Below are 16,551 nucleotides of genomic sequence, written 5' to 3' on the forward strand. Positions count from 1 at the left end.
ACTTAGGTATGCTCAAAATCACCTTAACCTGGTCGACAGGTGGTGCAGGAGATGGAGAGTAACACCTAACCCAAATAAAACACAAATGATTCTCTTTAGACACCCCAGTTGTAGCAGATTCATCATACCCATCATATCCGGAAGAAACGACCTTAGACTTTGGGGAGACCGACTGCAGCTCCGCGACCAGATTGAGTACCTCGGTGTGGTGTTTACACAAACACTAAACTGGAGGACTGATCTGGACATAGCCTGTAACAAGGCTAGGAGCAGAGTCGGTCTACTCAATGCTCTTTGTGGAAAGTTTGGAAGGACACACCCACGTACACTCATGAAGATGCGCGGCCACCTCACACAATAATTGCTGGGACTGAAAATGGGAATCTTGCGTAGAGTAAACATCAAACGACGCAACTACCCCTCCGCCCTTATTCATCACCTGTCGAATATCCAGCCCATCAATGAGAGGCTCTTCTCTCTGAGCAGGAGTTACACAATCAAAACCATCCGTGGCCAAAACTTCAGAGCCTAAAACATACTGAGAACTACCTGCTCATCCATTGGCAGTGTATTCAAAAGAAAACCTAAGCCCAAACTCCTTTTCCTACCCACAATATTACTGGCCCTTGCCAGCAACGACCTCCCTGATGAATACGTTGACATTCTGGAGGCAAATCCCCTCTACTATCGTCGCATTAACCAGTAAATGCTCACTTCAGCTGGTCTTGACAGGGAGGGATCGGTTTTTCTGTGGTTTATCGATACTTGTCTACAATGATACCCGTCTATTGCAGAGGATACAGCCACAGCTGCCCTCACGTGAACCCCGATTCAATACATTTATTAATTATTAAATTGTATACATAAATTCACATAATCATAAATATATTTTTTTAGCAAATAAAATTCTGAAAAGGACCGTTAACTCAACATCCCTTTAACCTCTGATTGTCCAGGACGCTCCTCCGCTGACAAGGCCACGAAACCAACCACCAGTGAAACCCACGCAGCCAGAGAAAGCAAACCAACCAATCAAAAACAAACCACGTCCTGAAGAGGTGCAAAACCTATAACAGGACACCAAAACATAAAACAAGGAAAACCAACCCACAACAGCAAACACCGAAATTATGCGACTATATCAATACACTATTTTAAGTATACTTTTATAGAGAGCAGAGACCGCCGTATAATAAACAATATCTATTACGAATAAAATGGACCTTTTAAATTTCGGGATCATTTAACAGACGACATACAGATAAAAAAGGTGTGCGACAGCGCAGATGTACACTGTCCCCATTATTATTAAATATGTATATTTAGAGCACATTATGAACCTAGCGCTAACTGATATAGACGAGAGAATAGTTATAAGTGGAGAACGACTGAACAATATATAAACAAGATACTCTGGTGACATTGTCATGTTTACAGACAGTCTGGAAGGCCTGCAGACACTTGTCTCGAGTCTAGCAGAAGTAAGTAGAAGGTTTGGACTTGATTTTAACATAAAACAAACAAAATAAGTACATGGTTATAAGCAAAAATAGATAACATCGGGACAAATATTAGTTAACCAACAATCATCAACTTTTGCTATTTTGGTGCAAATTTAAACGGATAGACAAAGTTAACAACGAAGAAGTTCTTCACAAAATGGGTAAAGAGCGCGAACTAGTGATATCCATAAAACGTCTTAAGCTGCAATACCAGGGCCACCGTACTTTAAATTAAGGGTCATGGAAAAAGGTCAAAGTAGAAGAATATCCTGACTTCATAACCTACTGAAATGGTTTAACTTGACCACTACCGGACTTTTTAGGGCAGCAGACAACAAAGCCAAAATAGCCATGTTAGTGTCCAACATCCGTAACGGATATGTACCATAAGAGGAGAAGAAAATATATTTTACTGTAAATTTATATCGTCCATTTTAAATACTTGAATATTTAAAAAAAAATGTTTGCCGGTGTTCACGTAAAAATAGTTTGATGTAAAATAAAGGAATAAATGCTAAGCAGTATATTTGTAACACATAATCTACAAAATTGCCTGTTAAGTTAAAATATGCTAGAATCTGATGTAATGAGAGGGCCCTATTACGATAATTATGTAGTCCCACTTTTAAATTTTTATCAGTTGAGCGTGTTGAAACCGTAAAACCCGGCAAGTTCCTGGTAAACCAGGTCGATTTTTCCTAACTATGTACGGTATATTCATGATAGACACGGCAAAACATAGTGACCTAGGCCATTAACGCTTCATAAATTAAATAAGCTTTCCCCATATTTGAGTCGAACACGCAAATCAAATTATTTGGGTTTGTGGAATAGTTACTATTGTCATGCACTGCTGTTATGTCCGAAAATTCAAAATGGCCTTGCATCATAAGTAATAAAAACTAATATAAGAAAACAAGTTACAATATATTTTGTCTACACTGTGTCTTCCAGTGTTTTCAACGGTACTTAATTAGTCTCGTTGCGAAAAGGTAGCGATAAAAACAAGCAACTTGGTTTAAGCTGTAGATCAATTCAGCAGTTTCTTCCTGTGGAGTTTAAGGCTATTCCTGACTACACAGCTGATATCTACAAAAGATTCCGGTTCCAATTTTGCTCCTTCGGCGTTCCTTCTCCCTGAATAAATGCCCTCCACTGTCCAGCGTTGACATAATTGTCGCAGGCTTTGCTTCATTAGTGTTCTCATTTTAAGTAAACGTCTCCAAGTGTACAAACCTAGCACGATGGAGTTGGTATATGGGCAGCGAACTAATGTCACCATATGATCTCTAGTTTTGGTCGTTGGAATTTACGCCGCCACACATTTGGATTCAGGGAATTCTTCAGCCTTAATAACTAACCACCTCGTTGTTATAAATGAGCCTTCATGATGTTTTAGATTTTATAAAAAAGCCACTAAAAGTAGCAGAAAACAGACTGATGATCTTAAAACAGCCCTTAGTACATGTAAACCCAAAATATCCGTCTATCAATCGACTTCCTTCATATCAAGTAGCAGATGGATATTTATTATGGGCCCTATTTCCATCTTGGATACAATTATGTTTGCATATTTCTTGAGATCTCTGCTCTCTTGATTACCATTAAGCATTTTCTTAAATTTCACCACCACAATGTATTGGGGAGGAAGTTGCATCTTTGCTTTTTTTGGGGATTTTTGGGTAGATGCAGTTCCCTTCGCATCCTGCATCTCATCAGTTCCCCTCGAGAAGTAATTAATGAGAGAGAAGAATGGAGCGATCCATGTTAACAATTACTCTTCGTGGCAAAATAAAAAACGAAGTGATCAGGAAAAGAACCAAGGGGACTGACGTCGTCGAAAGGATAGACAGAGTAAAATGGAGATGGGCAGGACACATAGCTATAATGACGAATGGGTGATGGACAAAGAGTTTATTGGAATAGATACCAAGGGAAGACAAGAGAAGCGTCTGTCGACCACCTACACGATGGGCTGACGATTTAAGAAGACAAAATAAAAACTAGATGAAAGTGGCGCAAGATATACAAGTGGACTTTTGAGGCTGGATAATGATGATGATAACCTAGCTGATATCAACGCACCCCCTCATGTTCCTAAGCTTCCTTCTTTGACTTCCAAAGTATTTTCGACATACCTTTTTCTATAGGGAAATTTCTGTTACTGAAAACACTAATGTTTTGTATTTTGAGAACGATTTCCGAAGTGGAAATTGAAACGTCAAAAATAAACTTATTTTAAACTTAAATTGTGGTTTATTCCCAATAAAAATAGTAATTGCATTAAGATGCCACAAGAAAATAGCTTTTAAACAATATCCATGGGGAAAGTTTTTCATTTTTCTGTAAGAGTTGGTTGTTATCACGGTGTGACGATTGTGACTCTTCTTCAGTGTACTGGACATCCTTTTTTAGAGTAGTTTTGTTAGTTTTTGGGTCGATTTTAAAGTCCCTCGTTTTTTTTTTTCATGACGGTTCTTTTTGGACCCATAACTGCCCTACAGGTTTTGGCAAGATCCCTGGCAGCAGTATGTCTGGCTCATGCTACATCACCGTGTCAAGTTAGAACAGCACGACGCAAAGAGAAAAGTCCAATACTTATAATAAGAAGGACAAAACAGAATATATAAAATGTTCAAATAAAGGTGGAGTTACTATTGCAAATCTTCTTCTTAAGGTGCCCTCTCCATTACTTAAAGTTGGCTATAACTACAGCAAATTGCTCTCTATCTTGAGCTGTTCTTAGTATCGAATGTGTGTCCATGCCTGTCCAGTCTCTTACATTCTTCAACCAGTAGCATTTTCTTCTTCCTGGACCTCTTCTTCGTTCCACTTTCCCTTCCATTATCAGTCGTAGGAAGTTGTATTTTTCTTCTCTGTAAATATGTCCTAGATAACTCGTTTTTCTGGTTTTTACAATATTTAGGAGTTCTCTCTTAGTCCCCATTCTTCTCAGCACCTCCTTCTTGGTCACGTGCTCTGTCCAAGACATCTTCAGTATCGTTCGAAAAACCTAAAGCTTCTACACGTCTCATACTTGTGATTCCGAGAGTTCATGTTTCCACTCCGTATAACAATATGGAATAAATGAATGAATAAGGTAAAGTTTATTAGGATTTTTTTCATTCTTTGAAAAGCGGACCTAGCATACTCTATACGAGCACGTATTTCAACTTCGTAGTGAAGATCGTTTGTTATCCAGCAACCAAGATACTGGATTTTTTGTACAGGTTCTATCTGTTTGTTGTCGATACGAATATTAATGTCGGCATTTGTTTTATTTGTGTTTATATTCAGCCCCAAGCTATCTCCCCCTCTGGTTATGACATTCAAAAGCCGTTGCAAACCCTCAGCACTGTCCGCAATAATGACGGTGTCGTCTGCGTATCTTAAGTTGTTTACATATTCTCCGTTGATTTTTATTCCTTTTTCAATATTTTCGAGTGCATCTTTTCGGAATATATATTAAACAATAGTGGAGAAAGTACACAGCCCTGACGAACTCCTTTTTTATTGACATTTCTGCTATCATACGATTGTCTATTTTAATCGACGCCATTTGATCCCAATATAGGTTTTTAATAAGTGCCACCGTGTTAGGGTCTGTACCATGTTGTGTTAGGGTTTTTATGAGTTCTGTGTGTTTTACTCGATCCAACGTTTTTTCGTAGTCGATAAAACAGAGAAACACGTCTTTTCGTTGATCTTGGCATTTTTGTAGCAATATCTGGAGGCCAAATAATGCCTCCCTCGTACCAAGCCCCATACGAAATCCAAATTGATTGTCGCTTAGATTTCTTTCGCATTCTCTGTATATTCGTTGATGTACAATTTTGAGTAAAATTCAGGCTAATTAATCTGAACTGTGAGCATCTATTTGCTTTATTTTTCTTGGATATAGGTATAAATGTCGATCTAAGCCAGTCTTCTGGGAAGATGCCTTCTTCTTTTTCTTATAGTGCCGTACACCTATATTGCGTTGGCGAATTGTCTTAAGCCAGTGTTATTTATGCCTGTCCAGTTCTTTATGTTCCGTAGCCACGACATTTTTTTGCGACCTACTCCTCTCTTGACTTTTACCTTTCCCTGGATGATTAGTTGAGGGATTGCGTATTTTTTTCCGAGGATATGGCCGAGAATATGGCCGAGGTATCCAATTTTTCGCACCTTGATCAAAGATAGAATCAAATGGAAGATGCCAGTGGTATATATTTTGTTAAATACTATAAGTGTATAGTTATAAGTTATAAGTATAGTTTTATAGTGTTAAGGACTGAAGATTTTCTTCATTGATAAGTTTTATCATCTCTACATATATCTCATCTGGACCTGAGGTTTTTCGTGTCTTTAACGTATTGATTGTTTTTGTAACTTCCGACGTTAATATAATATCAAGTATTATGTCTTGTACTATATTCATTTGTGGTTCTGTTCTCTCGTCATCAAACAGATCTTCGATGTATTTTTCCCATATATTTCCTACATTTTCTGGGCTAGAGATACTATTTGGTTGTTACCATCTACTAGTGTTGTTTTAGTGAATTTTTTCTTCATATTTGTAACTTTTGTATGCATTGAAGTAGTCATGTTTTTTTAGTAATTCCCTCAGTTCCTCACATTAGCTGTTCATCCATTCTTTTTTGGCTTTTCTGATTTTCTTTCGGATAGTTCTCTCGGTTTCTTTATATTTTACTTCATTGAGGTTTTTATAAGATCTTCTTACGTCCATCAGTTCTAGGATTTCTTCTGTCATTCATGTATTCTTTGTTTTTCTGGTGTTTTCTTGTAGTTGTTCTGTTTGTATAGTTGTGATTGTTGTTTTGAAGGTGTGCCAAATACTTTCTACTGATTCTTCTGCTACCGCGGGTGCTTCACTGAATCTTTCTTTGAGTGTATCATTGAAACTGTTACAAATAAGATGATAAATTTGGATGAAGTGATTTCACAAAATAAAAGTTTTAGATATCAAGGATCTATATTACAGACTAATGGGGAAATAAATGAAGATGCATGTATTCGAGTTAGGACAGGTTAGACGAAATGGAAGCAAATGAGTGGTGTATTGTGTGACTACAGCTCTAACAAAACTGAATTCTAAATCCTATAAGACCATCTAAAACTCTACGTATTACAACTACTGCCAAAATGACAGAATATGGGTTAAGATGGTTAGGACAATTTCAACACTGAAATTATTATCATTTGATACACAATATCGCTGTGTCGAGCTCATGGAAACAGTAAGAGAATAGAGCCAAAAAAGAGATGATGATGGGTGTTAGACAAGAAATGTCTGACAAGAAAATAAAGGCTTAATATGGTCCAAGATGGAAACATCTGAAAATATGCAATTAGGAAATCGGAAACCCGTAGTGATACAACGAAAAGAGCTGGATGATAAACTATATTATGTAGATTTGGTTATTCAACTATAAATACCTACGTACTGCTGAAAATTTATAGAACGTTTAGGTCTTTATTCTGATGTCTATATCATCTTGTAAAGATATTTTTCTTTAGCCTCTTACATTTTAGCAACATTACAAGTTTTCAAGCAAGTTTTTCATAGTTTTAACTGATTGAATAATTGATTTGATATGGTCAATATTAATATTTAGTTTATTATTTTTCAGTTTGAAGTGGACAAACAAATTTTATTAAATTATTATATTGTCTACTTATCCCCGGTCTTAAATTGATCATATAACCAACTGATTAATTAACTTTTCTAATTAAACTCTATATTTCAAATGCCTTGATGTGGCTCATTAATTTTACTTATTCACATGTTATTACCGTATAGCAGAATTGGATATACATATTTACGAGTAATATATTAATAATCATATGAAATTTTAATAGAAATTCTACCTGTGATATTTTACATGATTTTTTATTTCATAAAAAGTTGTTTTTGCCATAAAAATTCTGCATTCAATTTTATTCTCTAATTATTCTATACATTGCTGTATTATATATTTAATTTTATTTTAATGCTTAGTTTACTCCCCTATGCTCAATACTTAAAACTATAAAATCTTCCCTGGAACCTTTTATTATTCTTGAAGCTTTGCTCCAATTATTTAAACTTTGGTTTTGTATTCTATACATTCTTTTGTCTGTCTTTAATGTCTATTTGTCATGTGCTTCTCTTTATTTACGATATTTTTGTTCTACGACTCTTCTATTTCCATTATTTTGTTCCTTTTGTAACAGTGGATCTCGAAATACCTTCGAAATTAACAGTTTGCATTTTGCTTTAAGGTTATTGTCTTCACTTTTAATATACAACCAAAAAAATATTATTTTAATATACAGAGTGTTTCAAAAATACACTTCTCCAAGAAATTAACGCACCACTTTGAAATATTAAAATATTTTATTAGCGTTAATAAAAATTTCCATTGTAATGTTATATTTTGCAAGCCCCTTGTGTATGCTATTCGTACACTCTATATTTATTGACTGTGTTTTATCGCTATAGTTTTTTTTTGCAACAAAACAAAAAGAAGCAAACAATGTACTTATTCTATAAATATACTAATTTCCAAGTGTTCAACGAATTTTATTCGGCTACTGTTTAATTGTTGATTATTGTTAATTGTGTTTATTATGGAGCGTCAATCACGTAATTTAACCCAAGATGAATATGCCCAGGCAGTGATACTGTCGGAAGAAGGTTAGAGTTACCGGAGAATTGGTTGTCGGTTTAATGTGTCCCACATATCCGTCTCACGGGTGTTAGAAAGACTCCTCGACAGGGGATCCTACCCTCAGACCAGGGCAAGGACAAAACCGGGTAACTACCCCTATTCAAGATCGATTTTTAAGAATTTCTGCTCTTCGACAACGTTTTGTAACACATCGAAGTCTACAAATTCAGCTTCGAGACGTGCATGCTGTACAAATTAGTACTGAAACTGTTCGCCAGCCACTTAGGGAATACAAATTAACACCTAGGATTGCCGTCCGGGGTCCTCTATTAACTGCAGAGCATCGAAGGGGGAGACTACATTTTGCCAGAGAACACGTTAATTGGTTAGAGGCTGACTGGGAACGAGTGCTATTTACTGATGAATCCCGATTTTGTTTGTACAATAACAACAGACGTGTTCGTGTGTTGCGACCACCCATCGAACGATATGCTCAGTGTAACTTCTCACACACCAGATTTTTGGTGGAGGATCCGTTATGGTGTGGGGTGGTATTTTTTTGACCGCACCTACGGACCTAGTGGTCATAGAAAATGAAACTGTTACAGCTGAAACGTACATATTGGAGATCCTGGAGCAATATGTATTACCATTCGCTCCTTATGTCGGTGAAAATTTCTTACTAATGCAAGATAATGCCAGACCTCACGCTGCACATATCGTCAGAAATTATCTAGAAGAGGTAGAAATTAATACTATGGAATGGCCAGCACATAGTCCGGATTTAAATCCGATTTAAAATCTCTGGGATATCCTTGGTAGGCGATTAAGAGCGACACCGATCCAACCAAACAACTTACAGGAAGTGGGAGAGAGGCTGATCCAGATTTGGAGAGAACTAGACCAAAATGAAATACGGCAATTAATTTTAAGTATGGGCCAACGATGTGAGGCTGTTATACGTACTCGAGGTGGAAACACTCGTTATTAAGACTTTTTTCATATTTTAGTTTACTTTTGTTATCATTTTTTTTTAGAATTTTCCTTTTTATTTTTTTTTCTCCTGTACTTCAACATGTTCTGATGATTAGACAAATTGTTATAATTACTAATAAAATGTAGAGTAGATCTGGTGAAGTTTTATTTTTTATTCTTTGCCTGTTTACAAATGAAATTGAATTATTGAAGTGGTGCGTTAATTTCTTGGAGAAGTGTATATGTCATAAATTAAATCACGCATTTCGGGTACAAAAATAAATTGATTGAATCCAACTTACCGTAGTACAAAAGTGTACACAAAAAAAGTTACAGCGCTTTGAAGTTCTTTTTCTTCTGGTTCCTATCCGTTTCGGATGTTGGAAATCATATTGGCAATCATGACCTTGCTCGCTGCGGCTCGAAACAGCTCCGTTGAGGTTTTCTTAAACCATGTTCTTAAATTCCGCAGCCATGATATTTTCCTTCTACCGGGTCCTCGCTTACCTTTGACTTTACCTTGCAATATAGACTGCAGCAGGGAGTAACGGTGCTGATTTCTCATAACGTGTCCCAGATATTGCAATTTTATGCGTTTGATCGTAAACACAATCTCTGGTTCCTTCTTCATTTTTTCTAGAACTTCGTTGTTCGTGATCCTTGCTGTCCATGATATTCTCAGCATTCTTCTATAAAGCCACATCTCAAATGCTTTAAGTTTTTTAATAGTGGTGTCTGTAAGCGTCCATGCCTCCGCCCCGTACAACAACACAGAGAAAACATAGCATCTCAAATGTCTCATTTTTGTATCCAGGGATATGTTGTGACTTTTGAAGATGGCGCTCATTTTGTTAAAGACCGTTCTTGCCTTTCCTATGTGGCACTTTATTTCCTGTACATTGCTCCACTGTTCGTTTATAATAGTTCCCAGGTAGTTGACTGTACTCGTTTATTCTGTCCATTAGCCTCTGAAGTCCCTCTAAACTATCTGCTATCACCATGGTGTCGTCGGCATATCTAACGGCTTTGAAGTTACAAAATAAAAATTGTTTTTTGCATTATCTCCTAAACTACTTGACATTTTGTAATAAAAATGGACACGTTACTTTCTTGTTCTGAAAACATTTTTCATACAAAAGAAACAACAAAATCTAAGCGCACAGAAAAAATTTAAGCATTAAATCTCCCCAAACTTTTGAGTACGTTGAAATCAAATGAATTTTGTGGCATCATTAGTTTAACACATTATTTTTAAAACATTTTTGTCTCTTATCACTTTTTCGAAAAACTAGTTTTTTGCTAGTTGGCCATAAAATTACAATTAGTTTCTACGGATACAATAATTACAAAGAGTTCCATCAATAATAGTCAATAATTTGAAGGTATCATTTATTGTGTGAATAAGATTAATATTAAAAATTTTGATATTACAATGGCCTACACATTTCAGGAAATGGCAGATATGCATTTAACTTTGGGTAAGTTGTATCAGATTAAATTATGATTTCAATAAACTATCGGGAATATTGTAGGTAAATATCAAGGAAATGGTGCAGCAGCCGCAAGGCGTTATGCAGTAAAATACCCCAATCGAAATACACCCGATAGACGATTATTTCTGACCATTGATCGTCGTTTACGGGAAACGGGTACATTCCAACCGCAAGTTGCTGACAATAGTGGTCGTCCAATAATGGATGCAACCGATGAAGACATTTTAGAAATCATTGAAGAAGTCCCTGGAACAACTACAAGGGTAATAGCTGCTCAATTAAATGTTCCTCACGTAAGGATTTGGAGGCGTTTGAAGCTGCTTAAACTCTATCACTTAACAACGGTTCAAGAGTTATTAGTTGAAGATGATCCTAAAAGGATTGGATTTTGCGATTGGTTGTTAACGGAAAACACTCGAAATGTTAATTAAGTTACGAAAACATCGTAACGAGCACATTTGGGCCGACGAAAATCCTCACGCCAAAAAAACGACTCATCGCCAAAGGACTTTCAAAGTTAATGTTTGGGCAGGAATTGTGAATAACAATCTAATAGGCCCAGTATTTCTTCCTTCCCAACAATTTAAATGGTGATAATTATTTGCAATTCTTGGCAAACGATTTACAAGAGTATTTAGAAGAAGTTAATATTACAATAAGGCAAAATATGTGGTTTCTACAAGATGGCGCTCCACCGCATTACAGTAATGAAGTCCGGGAATACCTTTGCAGGCAGTATCCTGGTCGGTGGATTGGAAGAGGTCGTGACACACCTATTTCTTGGCCACCCAGAAGTCCAGGTCTTAACCCCATGGACTTTTGCTTTTGGGGGTTTGTGAAAGAGAAAGTGTATTCTGTAACAATATAGGACGCACAACAATTGAGGGTTAGAATAATTGAAGCTGCAAATCAATTTGGTCAAAAATTATGATTTTTCAGTGCATTCGGTTTTCCTTATTAAAACGATCCCGAATGTGTATTGAAGAAAATGGAGGACATTTTAAACATTTATTGTAATATCATATTTATAGAGGTTACATAAATATAAATTTTAAAGGTTAATGAAAATTAACGTAAATTAACTCAATAAAAATTGTTTTTTGAAAAAAGTGATAAGAGGCAAAAAAAATTTAAAAATAACGTGTTAAACTAATGATGCCACAAAATTCATTTGATTTGAACGTACTCAAAAGTTTGGGGGGATTTAGGGCCGCACACCCCCTTAAAATTTTTTTGTCCGCTTAGATTTTGTTGTTTCTTTTGTATGGAAAATGCTTTCAGAACAAGAAAGTAACGTGTCCATTTTTATTTCAAAATGTCAAGTAGTTTAGGAGATAATGCAAAAAAACAATTTTTATGTTGTAACTTCAAAGGGCTGTAATTTTTTTTGTGTACACTTTTGTACTAAGGTAAGTTGGAAAAAATTTTTTTCACTAAGTAACAAAAAAACAAAATTTGTTTAATTTACTAATGTTTGTATTTTGAGAACGATTTCCGAAGTGGAAATTGAAACGTCAATAAACGTATTTTAACCTTTAATTGTGGCTTATTCCCATTTAAATAGTAATTAATTTAAAATGCCACAAGAAAATAGCTTCAGAACCCAGTATATAATAATGGTACATATATTTTATTACTATAAAATTATATTACTTCTTTATTAATTTATGTCTATTAGCTTTTTAATAAAAATATGCAGATGCCTCTTCTGCAAAAGTAATGCCTATGTATATTTAAAATATTTGTAGATTAATAATCTATATCATCCAATCTCTTCCAATAAAATATCTAATTGTATTATTTTCATTCTAGCGACCAAAATACCAATCCAATATGCCGAGTTCCGTCCCTGTAGTCGGTCATCAACAGCAGATAAAAATGGCAAAGGCGAGCTAGAAAGGGACAGAACACTTGGCATGGGTTTGCCAGCTGGACTTGCAAATTTCCCCCTCTTGTACCTCACCTCTCGACTGCCCAGAACTTGCACTTGCCAAATGTAATCGCTAGGTGCGAGAGACAAAGGACAGTTTGCGATCCATTGGCGTGCTCAATACGGATGCAAATATTTTATTTTTTAAATAAATTACTCTAAATGGATCATAAAATTTAAAATAGAGTGAGTAAAGAGTTTTTATACTTGGGTATACGACTTAACTTTAATAACTGCTACATGGGAATCAGTGCAAACAAAGTTGTTACATATGGATTTGTAAAACATTTTGGAGAATTTGTGGAAAGTGAACTTTAGTTTTTTCCCCAACAAGTTTCGAAATATGGTGAAATATATATGTTTTGGAAGAAACTGCCAAACAGAATCTACATCACAAAATAACAGAAGTCATTTTCAAGTCACAAGCCAGTTAGAACTGACTAACTCTTGTTCGGCGGTAATGTCAGCGAAAAAGAGCAAAATTAAGTCACTAATGATCTATCATTCTGAAAACCAATGTACAGCTGGTTCCTAAAAAAACTGATACGACTCTTAGTAAGATTTGATCATTTTGAGCACTGTATTTGATTGGTCTGACATTATATTATATTTATTATGGCAGACAAATAATAAAATAAACAAACAAACAAACAACAAACAATTGATTACATATGTTAATTCATAAATTATTGTAATAATTATTAAGGTCTAAATTTTATTATTATTTGGAATTCCTGCATTTTATAAAGAGTTATAAATGATAGTTTTTACATAAAATAGGGTTGTTGTTATTATTTTTATTATTATTAAGGAATAAAACAAACGACTAATTCAACAATATATTAAAACAAAAATTGTAACCAAATTAAAAGATAACTGGACACTATCAGAGGCAGCAAAACATTTTAACATAAGCAGAACCACAGTTTTTCTATTAATAAAAAATGGAGGGAACAAAAAACTCTCGAAAGAAAGCGAGGGTCTGGAAGACCAAAACTATACTAAATTTAGGTATGTAAAAATAAAATTAATATTTTGTAATATCTCCATCAGCATTGATAACAGCTTGTATTCTTCTTCGTTCCATCTGCGTGAAAAGAACTATGAAATTGTCTTCTTTAGAGAGCTCTTCCCAAACCTGTTGTATACCATGCCACAACTCTTCAGCATTTTGAGGTATAAAATGTCGCCGATACAACCTTTTTATAATAAACCCCTCACCCCACACACATTCTTGATTGGGTTTAAATCTGAACTGTAGGACTGTAGCTGGGCGATGGTAAGATTTCGATGTTGTTATTCTGGAGCCACTGGTTTATTATATTTTCAGTGTGAACAGGACAATTATCTTGTTGGAGGATAAAATTATTTCCTGGCTACAACTGTTACAACACTGGGAACATGATGCTTTCTAGAATATTCAGATAAGTCTGCCCAACAAACCTACCATCAATACGCCATACCATTCCCATTCCTCTGGATGAAATTTATCCCCATACATTGGCGCTAAAATTGCCAGCTGCTCGATATCTATCAACATATAGAGGATTAAATCTATTATGATCTGGTCTATACACCTCAATTTTGTCCTTTTTAGAAGACTGAAAAATTTTCTCATCTGTAAATATTACCCTTTCCCAAAAATCTTGATTTTGTAGCTAATGGTTTAAAGCAAATATAAGTCTTGATTGCTTCTGTTGTGGTGTAAGAGCTTGTTTTTTTGCTGCAGTTCGATACCTAAGACGCGATGCTTTAATTCTGCACCAAGTTGTTGTCTTTCTTATCCGAAACTGTGTTTTCGGAATCTTTTTGTTTATTATTTCCTAATAACCCGTAAAATGTGCTCAATGGGCAGTAATAATTTAATATATTTAAATAATTCTGTCCATCCATTCGTCCTCTTTGATGGCTCTATTTCTTATTATGTGCCGTACATTTTCTTCCCAGGCAACTGAAGGCCTTTCCCTTCTTCTTTGTTGTCTCGTTTCAATTCTGTCTACACTGGAATATACAGTATTTGTCCTCCTAATATCTTCATTCCTGATATGATATTTTTTGGATACACCACACACTCTCCTTAGAAAATCCAATTCTACTACTTCTATTCTTTTTCTATCTTTTTTCGTGATCTTCCAAACTTCTGCCCATAAGTCATAATAGGCTCTACCAAGGTTCGATAGGTTGTCAATTTAGCTTCTTGTCTTATTTTTGTTTTCTTTTTTCTGTTTCTTTTTTTCTGCTGCGTTCTGTTTTCGATGTCTTTTTTGTTAGTTATTTCTTTAGATATTATAGATTTGAGATATTTATATTCATTGCATGTTTTTATATTTCTAATTTCTAACTCCGGATCTTCTTCATCATCTCCTATTATATGATACTCTGTCTTTGACATATTCATATTGAGGCCCCATTTTTTATATTCTTTCTTTAGTTTTCTAAACATGTAGTCCATGTCTTCCTCATCATTCGCTACGACTACCTGATCATCGGCGAAAAATAAAGTTGTTAGACATTTACCACCGCCTATGTCTATTCCCATTCCGGATACTTGTTTCCTCCACTGCTCTAGCGATGGTTGAATATATATTTCAAATAAGGTCGGAGATAGACAACATCCTTCCTTCTTTAACGACACTTCTTGCATTTTTGTATATATTTGCGATAGCATCCACATACTCTACTGGGACCTACTTTCGTCAATGTTTGAAACAGTTTTTTCAAAGGTACCGTATCGTATGCCTTCTCTAAATCTACAAACAATAGGTGGGTAGATAGATTCCTTGCCTTCCGTTTTTCGATTAGCTGCTGCAGAACGAATATACCATCAGTGCACGATCTTCCTGCACGAAATCCATTTTGTTTCTCTATGTCTTCGTATTCTGATTCCATTCTTTCTTTTATTATTCGACCGTACAACCTCCCCACTGAGCTGATAACAGTTATTCCCCTATAATTAGAGCAATTGCATTTATTCCCTTTCTTGAATATTAAGCTGATATATCCAACATTCCAATCATCAGGGATATTTTGTCCTTTTAAGCATTTGTTAAATAGTTGAACCAATTTTTTAATTATCTAAAATAATTATCACCATATTCTTCTTGGTAATCTCCTGAATCTTTCATGCACCATTGTGTCTTGTCATTTCACTCTATTTCTTCAAGAAGTCATTCTCTTTTCATATCCATGTGAATGTTGAGATTACTTCTTTTGTAGTCCTCCTCGTTAATTCTTTGTACTAATGTTTGATTGTATTTTTTTTTTCTTTTCGGTTGAAAATATTTTTGTAAAATATTTTTAACTATAAAACAGGCCGACAAAATTTAACCAATATTCAGACCCAAAGATCGGAATAATATGTCTATGGGTTTTGGATGGTTTTTGGCTGTTTTTGGCTGTTTTTTTATGTAGCATCGTAATATAATTTTTCTCCCAGAAACTGTTATAAACATATTAAATAATGTCCCAATATTGTTTATTCAAGTATCTTCTTTTTTTGCTGAGATATCGGATTCTAAAATTTCTTAGTTTTAAAAAATCTACAAACCATAATGATTATAATCAAAATTTGATCAATATTCGGAACCAGAGATCAGAGTATACTTTTAAGAAGGTTTTTTTGCGATGAATGCGAATCTGAGCTGCAAATTCCCAAAAAGGCTCTAATTTCTGAAATATTCAATCCTAAAATTGCAAAAATAGCGGTTTACGCATCGTAATATAATTTTTCTCCCAGAAACTGACATAACTATCTTAAAGGGTCTCAATCTGTTAAATGACGTTGAGTTTACTCAGATAGCTTCTTTTGTCGCTATCAAACCGATTTCTATTCGATAAAGAGTAAAAAAATTATACAAGATGTAGAAACAAGTGAGTAGATCATCCTCAAATGAAACGATTGTTCTGTATTAAGTACTAATTAACAACTACACATTTTAACTAAAATTTGCATAAAACAAATGTTAAATATATATTTTATTAAGGAAAACTATAAAAAA

General features: G+C 35.0%; 1 long non-coding RNA gene across 1 annotated transcript in view; it reads left to right on the forward strand.

Moving 5' to 3' along the window:
- LOC140439964 (uncharacterized) overlaps positions 1–13,014 on the forward strand; it is a 60,593-nt gene extending 47,579 nt beyond the window's left edge. Inside the window, exon 3 of the long non-coding RNA XR_011950770.1 lies at positions 12,436–13,014. This is a non-coding gene — a long non-coding RNA (uncharacterized lncRNA). The remainder of the gene's footprint in view (positions 1–12,435) is intronic.
- Positions 13,015–16,551: the final 3,537 nt, after the last annotated feature.

The sequence above is a fragment of the Diabrotica undecimpunctata genome, chromosome 4, assembly GCF_040954645.1.
Source record: "Diabrotica undecimpunctata isolate CICGRU chromosome 4, icDiaUnde3, whole genome shotgun sequence".
Lineage (NCBI taxonomy): Eukaryota > Metazoa > Arthropoda > Insecta > Coleoptera > Chrysomelidae > Diabrotica > Diabrotica undecimpunctata.